At 45.2% G+C, this 8383-nt stretch overlaps 1 non-coding gene across 1 annotated transcript; it reads right to left on the bottom strand.

Annotated features, from left to right (window-relative positions):
• Window positions 1–8091: 8091 nt before the first annotated feature.
• Window positions 8092–8175, bottom strand: Trnap-ugg (transfer RNA proline (anticodon UGG)). The gene has a single exon. It is a non-coding gene; the product is annotated as a tRNA-Pro (tRNA).
• Window positions 8176–8383: the final 208 nt, after the last annotated feature.

Genomic DNA, 8383 nt, shown 5'->3' with positions numbered 1-8383 from the left:
CATCTTCATTGAGGGGCAAATCTGTCTAAATAGCAAAATATATAGCTGCAGGCATATTCAACGAAAGTTATTAATCTATTATGAATACCACGAATGAGTGAGGTAGGAATCGTCATAGAGACGAACAGCAAAAGCATCGCTGAGTTATGCAACAGGAAACCCGTGGCCGCCTCGCAGCCTGTTTGTTAGAAGAGCACGGACTGAAAAAAATACAGAACCAAATGCAGAATCAGAGCATGTTTGAGGAAAAGGATCTTTTTTTCTGGTAGATAAAAAGGCAACGGACATATCTTGAACTTGTTCAAATTAAACAATGCGTCAATAAAGATTTTTCTCGGGAAACATTTGCACCTCATGCTCTATCTATTCTCGTTTCCGAAAACCAGGTGACAAAAGGTAGAGACCTACTCTGGATCACATTCAGACCTCTCGAAATACGAAGTCTCTTCAATAGTGGCGCAACGGTCGTTCACCGCCTAGAATGACGCATGTTACCATAGGCAGGTATGTCTTCTTCCAGCACTCGATATAAAGGTCCATTGTTCAGAGTGCCGTCAATGCGAACAAGAGGTGACCGAGACGTGTAACCAAAGGCACCCCATACCATCACGCCGGGTGATACGCTAGAATAGCGATGACGAAGAAAACACGCTTCCAATGTGCGTTCACCCCGATGTCGCCAAACACGTATGCTACCATCATGATGCTGTAAACAGAACCTGGATTCATCCGAAAAAAAATGAAGTTTTGCCATTCGTGCACCCAGGTACGTCGTTGAGTACACCATCGCAGGCGCTCCTGTCTGTGATGCAGCGTCAAGGGTAACTGCAGCCATGGTCACCGAGCTGATAGTCCATGCTGCTGCAAACATCATCGAACTGTTCGTGTAGATGGTTGTTGTTTTGCAAACGTCCCCATCTGTTGACTCAAGGATCGAGTCGTGGCTGCACGATCCGTTACAGCCATTTGGATTAGATGCCTGTCATCTCGACTGCTAGTGACACGAGGCCATTGGGATCCAGCACGGCGTTCCGTATTACCCTCCTGAACCCACCGATTGCATATTGTGCTAACAGTCATTGGATCTCGAACAACGCGAGCAGTAATGTCGCGATACGATAAACCGCAATCGCGTCAGGCTACAATTCGACCTTAATGAGAGTCGGAAACGTGGTGGTACGCATTTCTCCTCCTTACACGACGCATCACAACAACGTATCACGAGGCAACGCCGGTCAACTGCTGTTTGTGTATGAGAAATCGGCTGGAGACTTTCCTCATGTCAGCACGTTGTGGGTGTCGCCACTGGCGCCAAACTTGTGTGAATGCTCTGAATAGCTAATCATTTGCATATCACAGCATCTTCTTCCTGTCGGTTAAATTTCGCGTCTCTAGCACGTTATCTTCGTGGTGTAACAATTTTGCAGTTTTAATGGCCAGTAGTATATGTATATTAAGTCTCCCCTGAGCCGCGGTACTGGGCGACTTCCCCAAAATCTAGCGACCAGGTGGCCGAGCGGTTCTAGGCGCTACAATCTGGACCTCTACGGTGGCAGGTTCGAATCCTGCCTCGGGCATGTATGTGTGTGATGTCCTTAATTTAGTTAGGTTTAAGTAGTTCTAAATTCTAGGGGACTGATGACCTCAGAAGGTAAGTCCCATATTGCTCAGAGCCATTTGAACCCAGAATCTACCTCTTTTCCAAGATCTCTCCAGTCCTTTTCCGTCACCCTTCTTCTTTCCCTTTCAAGCCTTCTGCCTGAAGAAGGAACCACTCGATCCCAAAGTTTGCCAAGCACAACAGTCTTATGTGTGTGTTCTGCCGCCGATTGGTGAGTAGATTTCAGAAACCCTGGTCAGTGATTCACACATGGGAAGTACCAGCGAAAAGTACCTAAAATGCTCCAATAAACTTGAGCTCGAAAATCTACCGTATCGACTTAATTCGAGTTGGGAATCCTGGATACAGTGGTATTTACATTCGTACTCGAAGTTTGGGATCTGCTATCTGTTTCTTTACGCATGCGCAACTACTTCTCTTTCCCCCTTCGTGCGCTGTGATGTACTGGCCTCACAACCAATTACGAACGTGAAGGCACCGTGGACAGAGGTTAAACCAGTGAAAAGTACGCTGTCACACTCTTCAGGTATGGCAAAGCGAATGGCAGCGCCCTTGAGGCTAAACGATTGTATGAAATAGCTTTTCCTCTCCGCTGGCAGCCCGACAGCCGCACATTTAACCAATTATATCACGGTCTTAGAGAAACCGGGTGTTTCGCACTCCATGTACGAGAAGCCGACCCAGGTCCATAACACACGATGTTGAGGAAAGGGTGTCACGCATTGTACACGAACATCCGAGAACTTCAACAAGGAGGGTTACTCACAAAGAGAATGTCTTGAGTCGTAGCAGTGTGTGGTGGAGTTTTCATCGGCAAGTACTCCATCCGTATCATCTCTAGTTACAGACTTCCCTCCTAGAGAGAATTTCTGTCAATGGGTGCAACAAAATGTACCCTGTATCCCATATTGGTAAGCAGTATTCTGTTCACAGATGAGGCTGGACTTACCGTGACGTTATTTTTTTAACTACCATAACTGCCACATTTGGGCCAATATCAATCCTAGTGCAACATACGCATCACGACATCAGCAGCGTTACTCGTTCAACGTCTGGGCAGGACTGCTCAGAGACCTCATAATTGGGCCACACTTCCTACCACACAGACTAACCGGAGAGCAGTAGATGCGGTTTCTGCAGACTGTTATTCCAGATGTACACGATTATGTCCCACTAAACTAACGCCGGAACATGTGGTTCATGCTTGACGGTGCTCCGGCACATTTTCATTTACGAGAGCTTCTAATTCGGACGTATGGTCAGCATTGTGTAGGAAGGAGAGAGCCTGTGTCGTGGCCTCCAAGGTCTCCGGATTTAAATCACGTGGATTTCTGTCTGTGAGATCATGTCAAAGGCTGATATACGCTACCGAGGTCAGCTCCCTTTAGGAATTACGCTTGAGGATTGAAGCAGCCTCCCAGCATTTACAGAATTCCCCAGGACTGCCTGAGAGAATTCGCAACTCATTTCAGAGAAAAGTTCAGCGTTAAATTCAGACGCATGTATAGCTTTTGGAATACCATAACGTTTAGAGATGCCACGTGTTCCTAGACACTGATGAACCGCAACAGAAAATGTGCTGTATCTCGACAACGGTTGATTTGTGCACCCATGATTATTGGAGCTTTGTAGCTACTTTTGGCTTGTATTTTTGGTGTGTGAATTATTGACCATCACCTCGGAAACCTTTTATAATCCTTTGGTTATAAAAGAGGGCCGCGCGGGATTAGCCGAACGGTCTAGGGCGCTGCAGTCATGGACTGTGTGGCTGGTCCGGGCGGAGGTTCGGGTCCTCCCTCGGGCATGGGTGTGTGTGTTTGTCCTTAGGATAATTTAGGTTAAGTAGTGTGTGAGCTTAGGGACTCATGACCTTAGCAGTTAAGTCCCATACGATTTCACACACATTTGACTATTTTTTATAAAAGAAGATTTTTTCATGTATCAGTATGACAATGTCATAGAGGTGCTTCTGTGAGACAATGTTTTGTGGAGAATAACATTCCTGCAATGGACATGCCTGCCCAGAGTCCCGATCTGGACCCAACGGAACACCTTTCGGCTGAGCTAGAAGGTCGACTTTGCTGCAGACCACAGTGGCCAAGATACTAGGATTACTCCAAAAGTAACGCATACTTTTTTTTAAATTCATCTTTTATTCCACGTGTTGAAAGTTTTACAGTGTGTAGATACATCCTTTAGGAACAATATTTTCATTTCTGCACACAATTTCCATCCCTCTCAACTGACTTAGGCCATCTTGGAACCAGCGCCTGTATACCCGCACGGAAAAATTGTGAACCAACCCGTTGGAGCCACTGTTTGGCAGCGTGCACAAGGGCGTCATCATCTTCAAATCTTGTTCCACGAGGAGAGTCTTTCAGTTTCCCACACATGAAGACAGGTCAGGACTGTAAGACGGGTGTTTCAGTGTTGTCCATCCGAGTTTCGTGATCGCTTCCATGGTTTTTTCACTGACATGTGGCCGTGCATTGTCGTGCTACAGCAAAACATCCTGCTTTCACCGATGTGGTTCAACACGACTCAGTCGAGCTTGAAGTTTCCTCAGTGCCGTCACATATGCATCAGAATTTATGGTGATCCACTTCCCATGATGTCAACAAACAAGAGTCGTTCGGAATCGAAAAACACAGTAGCCATAACTTTTCCAGCAAAGGTGTGGTTTTGAATTTTTTTCCTTGGGTGAATTTGCAATATGCCACTCCATTGATTGCCTTTTCGTCTCTGGTGAAAAATGATGTAGCCATATTTCATCACCTGTCACAATTCTTCCAAGAGATTCATCTCGTACTGTTCCAAACGTTTGCTGCATACTGTTTCTCTTCTTTCTTTGTGAGTCACTGTCAACATCCTGAGAACCCACTTCACACATTTTTAACGCCAACACTTCCTCAGTATTCTGCAAACACTTCCTTAACCTATCCCAACGTAGCGTGACAATTCGTTCACTGTGATGCGTCTATCAGCAGTCACCATTTCATTAAATCCCTGCACATTGTGTGGAGCGTGTGCAGTACGAGGCCTGCCGCTGCGAGGACAATCCTCAATATTGCCGTGCCCGCTTTCATCACGTAACCTGCTTGGCCACCGACTAACTGTACTGCGATCGACAGCAGCATCTCCATACACCTTTTTCAACCTCTTGTGGATGTTTCCCACTGTCTCGTTTTCAGAGCACAGGAATTCTATGACAGCACGTTGCTTCTGACGAACGTTCAGTGTAGCAGTCACCTTGAAGACAAGCTGTGACGGCGCCACTCACGGGAACAGGTTGAACTAAGTTTGAAAACAAGCGGGAAGGATGTGTCTACACACCACTGTAAAACTTTCACACAAGTAGAATGAAAACTGTATTTTTACAAAAACAGTGTGCATTTCTTTTGGAGTGACCCTTGTACGTATCTATAAATCTGATCGTATATAAGAAGAAAGTGTTCCTAAACACCTGTAAACAGTTACAATGTCGTGAGATTATAGATTTTCGTGTAGTAATATTTTGTGTACTTCCGGAGCTAAGACCACGTGTTAGTTGCGCTGACAGTTCTATAATGAGAGCAAAGTGGGCGTCGGCCACATCCCAGTAGTTTCGGCGCTGCTTCGAGGGCTGGTGGGGGAAGGGGAAGCGATAAATCGGCGTAAATAACACGGCCGCCACCGGCGCGGGCATTCATCACGGTAATATGTAATATCGAAAGACGTGCGGCGCCCCGCACGGAATGTGGCCCGAGTAACAGACGAGCGGCCATTAACGCGATTGGAGCGCCAATATCATGCCGCGGGGGAAGAGTGAGTCTCGATCATCCAGGTTAATGTCCACGCGTGCGTGAGTGCGTGAGCGGTGGGTCGGTGTTCGCGACGCACAGCCGCAGGGCGTGGCCCGCCGCATGTGGCGAAAAAGAAAAAAAAGTGAAGCACGAATATCACAACCCCTGATATTCCTACTGCGTATATTTTTAGCGTGGCAAAAGTGCACGTCTATTGAAATTCAAGAACAGAGCTCCGAAGCAATCTGTACATCTAGCAGACCAGAAATGAAACCGACGAGAAATCTGGGAAAGCGATTAAAATTTGGGAAGTTCGTAATTCCATTTTAATTCCTTCAGAGACGACAAAGGAATTGGAAGATTAGTTAAACGGATTAAAATAATATCTATGAAACAGATAAAAGAAAAAAAGGCAATGAAAAGAAATGGAATTAAATCACACAACGCTGAGGGAATCAAGAAATGAAATGCTGAAAATAGCTGTTAATGCAGCAAAATAAATCACGAATACAAAACAAAGAAAGTATAAGATATTTATACCATGGGCGTACGCAGAAATGTGTCCAAGAGGAGACGAAATTCTACAATTCTCATTTTTCATGTAGCTGATACCGTGAGCTTGAAGTGTTGCGAGCCAAGTAATAATTTTGATAGGAAATATAGAAAACTAATTTTATCTCAAATGACTGATGATTATCCACTTGGTGCTTTTAAGGTAGATTACTTCGTTCACCCAACGGTGGGTACAGGTCCTATTTCAGCAATGTATGCAGTTTTATGTAAGCAGTAGCTGACTACGCGGGTATTCATTTTGCGAGTATATTATTTGAAACGAAAACAAAAAATGAACCGTGTTTGTAATGTAATATCCCGGTCAGTATCTGCACGCCGTGGTCAGTTGTTCCACGTGTCTAAAACGCGGTTATGTAAACGCCTCTCTTCTAGCACCTCGTCATATCTAAATAAATGGCGATTGTTTTCGCCTACAGCCCCGTTTGTGTTTCGCAGCTGCAGGCTGTCATAAGCGCTGCCAGGTGTCAGGGTTTTCCGTAAGCGCCGGCCCAGGTGGCCGAGTGGTTCTAGGCGCTACAGTCTGAACCGAGCGACCGGTACGGTCGTAGGTTCGAATCCTGCCTCGGGCATGAATGTGTGTGATGTCCTCAGGTTGGTTAGTTTTAAGTAGTTCTAAGTTCTAGGGGACTGATGACCTCAGAAGCTAAGTCCCATAGTGCTTAGAGCCATTTGAACCATTTTTTTTCTTTCCCTTAAGCTGATTCTACTGTTCTAGTAGTAAAGAATAGAAGTATTGAAACGTCATGTGTGATGCGACATTTTTTCATGCATCTCACTGTTTATGCTTTGATATTTCTTGAACAATGTGTCGTAGAATGATATCCTTGCGTAGGATCATTCACCGGCATATGTAGATATCTAGAAAATGTATTACGAATGGAGTTAGTAGTACAGAAGCAATAAAATTAAACGTGGCAGTTGATGCGGACGTTTTTCAAGCATCTCGTTGTTTATGACATCATATATCCTGAACTATGGTAGGTAGGTGTTTCTTACTCAGAGATTGTTGCCAGACAGTAAGAGATACGTGTGTCAAGTTTGGTTGAAACCGGAGCAGTGGTTTCGTAGGAGGTAGGAGACGTGGAACGTACAATAAATGTATGCGTGTGTTTGTTATTTATCGGCGATAAGCGCTAGTATTATATAGTTTATTATTATTATAGACTGCCCGAAAGAACAACCCAACACCTAGAAATAAATAATGTAGAGCAGTAAAATGTTGAAAATAAATTTGTTAACGAAACATACTTGATATATATACGAGGGTTGGATCTTTAATAGTGGCAACTATTTATTTACAGCTCGTACAAAATAGATACGTGTTTCAAAGTCTTAGTGACCTTCAAGGTAGTCACCAGCATTGTGTATAACCCGTTGCCAGCGATGTGGAAGTCGTAGGACACTCTTAGCAGTGCCAGCTGTGTTGACAGTTCGAGCGGCGCACTCTATTGCCCGACGAATTTGTAGCAGTTCTGATGCGAATGCCGTGAAGTGTTTCCTTCACCTTAGCAGTCGAGTTGAACTTACAAGGGCTTCAGTCAGGGAAGTGCTGTAGGTGGTACAGCACTTAGCAGTCCCATCAGTCAAACAAATCAGTAACAGCTTGCACTGAACGTCCTTTTGCATTGTCCTGCAAAATTATGGTCAGGTCCTGCAGAAGGTGTCATCACTTCTGTCTCTGTGCAGTTCATTTTTCGAATACAACCTACCACCAGTTTAGAGTCAGAAGTGATGACAGTTTCTGCAGGGCCTGACCATCATGTTGCAGGACAATTCTCAAGCACATACAGTGCGAGCTATCACTGATTTGCTTGACTGAGGGGGCTGCTAAATGCTATACCACCTACTGAACCCCCCTGACTAAGCCCTCGTGACTTCGATTTCTAAACTAAAGCATTCGCTTCAGAACTGCGACAAATTCGTCGGGCAGAAGACCGCGCCGCTGGGAGTGTCAACACAACTGGCACTGCTAAGAGTATCCTACGACTTCCACATCGCTGGCAACGGTTGACCTACTTTGAAGGTCAAAATGGCTCTGAGCACTATGGGACTGCTAATCAGTCACCTAGAACCTAGAACTTAGAACTACTAATCTAAGGACATCACACACATCCATGCCCGAGGCAGGATTCGAACCTGCGACCGTAGCGGTCGCGCGGTTCCAAACTGTAGTGCCTAGAACCGCTCGGCCACCCGGGCCGGCAATTTGAAGGTCAGTAAGACATTTAAACATTTATCTATTTTGTACGTGCTGTAAGTAAATAATTGCCTCATTAAAGTTCCAATCCTCCTATATGTATTGTAAGTAGGCTGTTTACGTTTTCTTATTGGTAACGCCACGTAGCGCTCTGTAAGAAAATCACTGGCTGTGCTGTGTGCAGTCTGTGGCTGGTTTGCATTGTTGTCT

Source organism: Schistocerca gregaria, chromosome 7 (genome assembly GCF_023897955.1).
Source record: "Schistocerca gregaria isolate iqSchGreg1 chromosome 7, iqSchGreg1.2, whole genome shotgun sequence".
Lineage (NCBI taxonomy): Eukaryota > Metazoa > Arthropoda > Insecta > Orthoptera > Acrididae > Schistocerca > Schistocerca gregaria.
The sequence above is the reverse complement of the archived record's forward strand: the minus strand, read 5'-3'. Positions and strand labels throughout refer to the sequence as shown.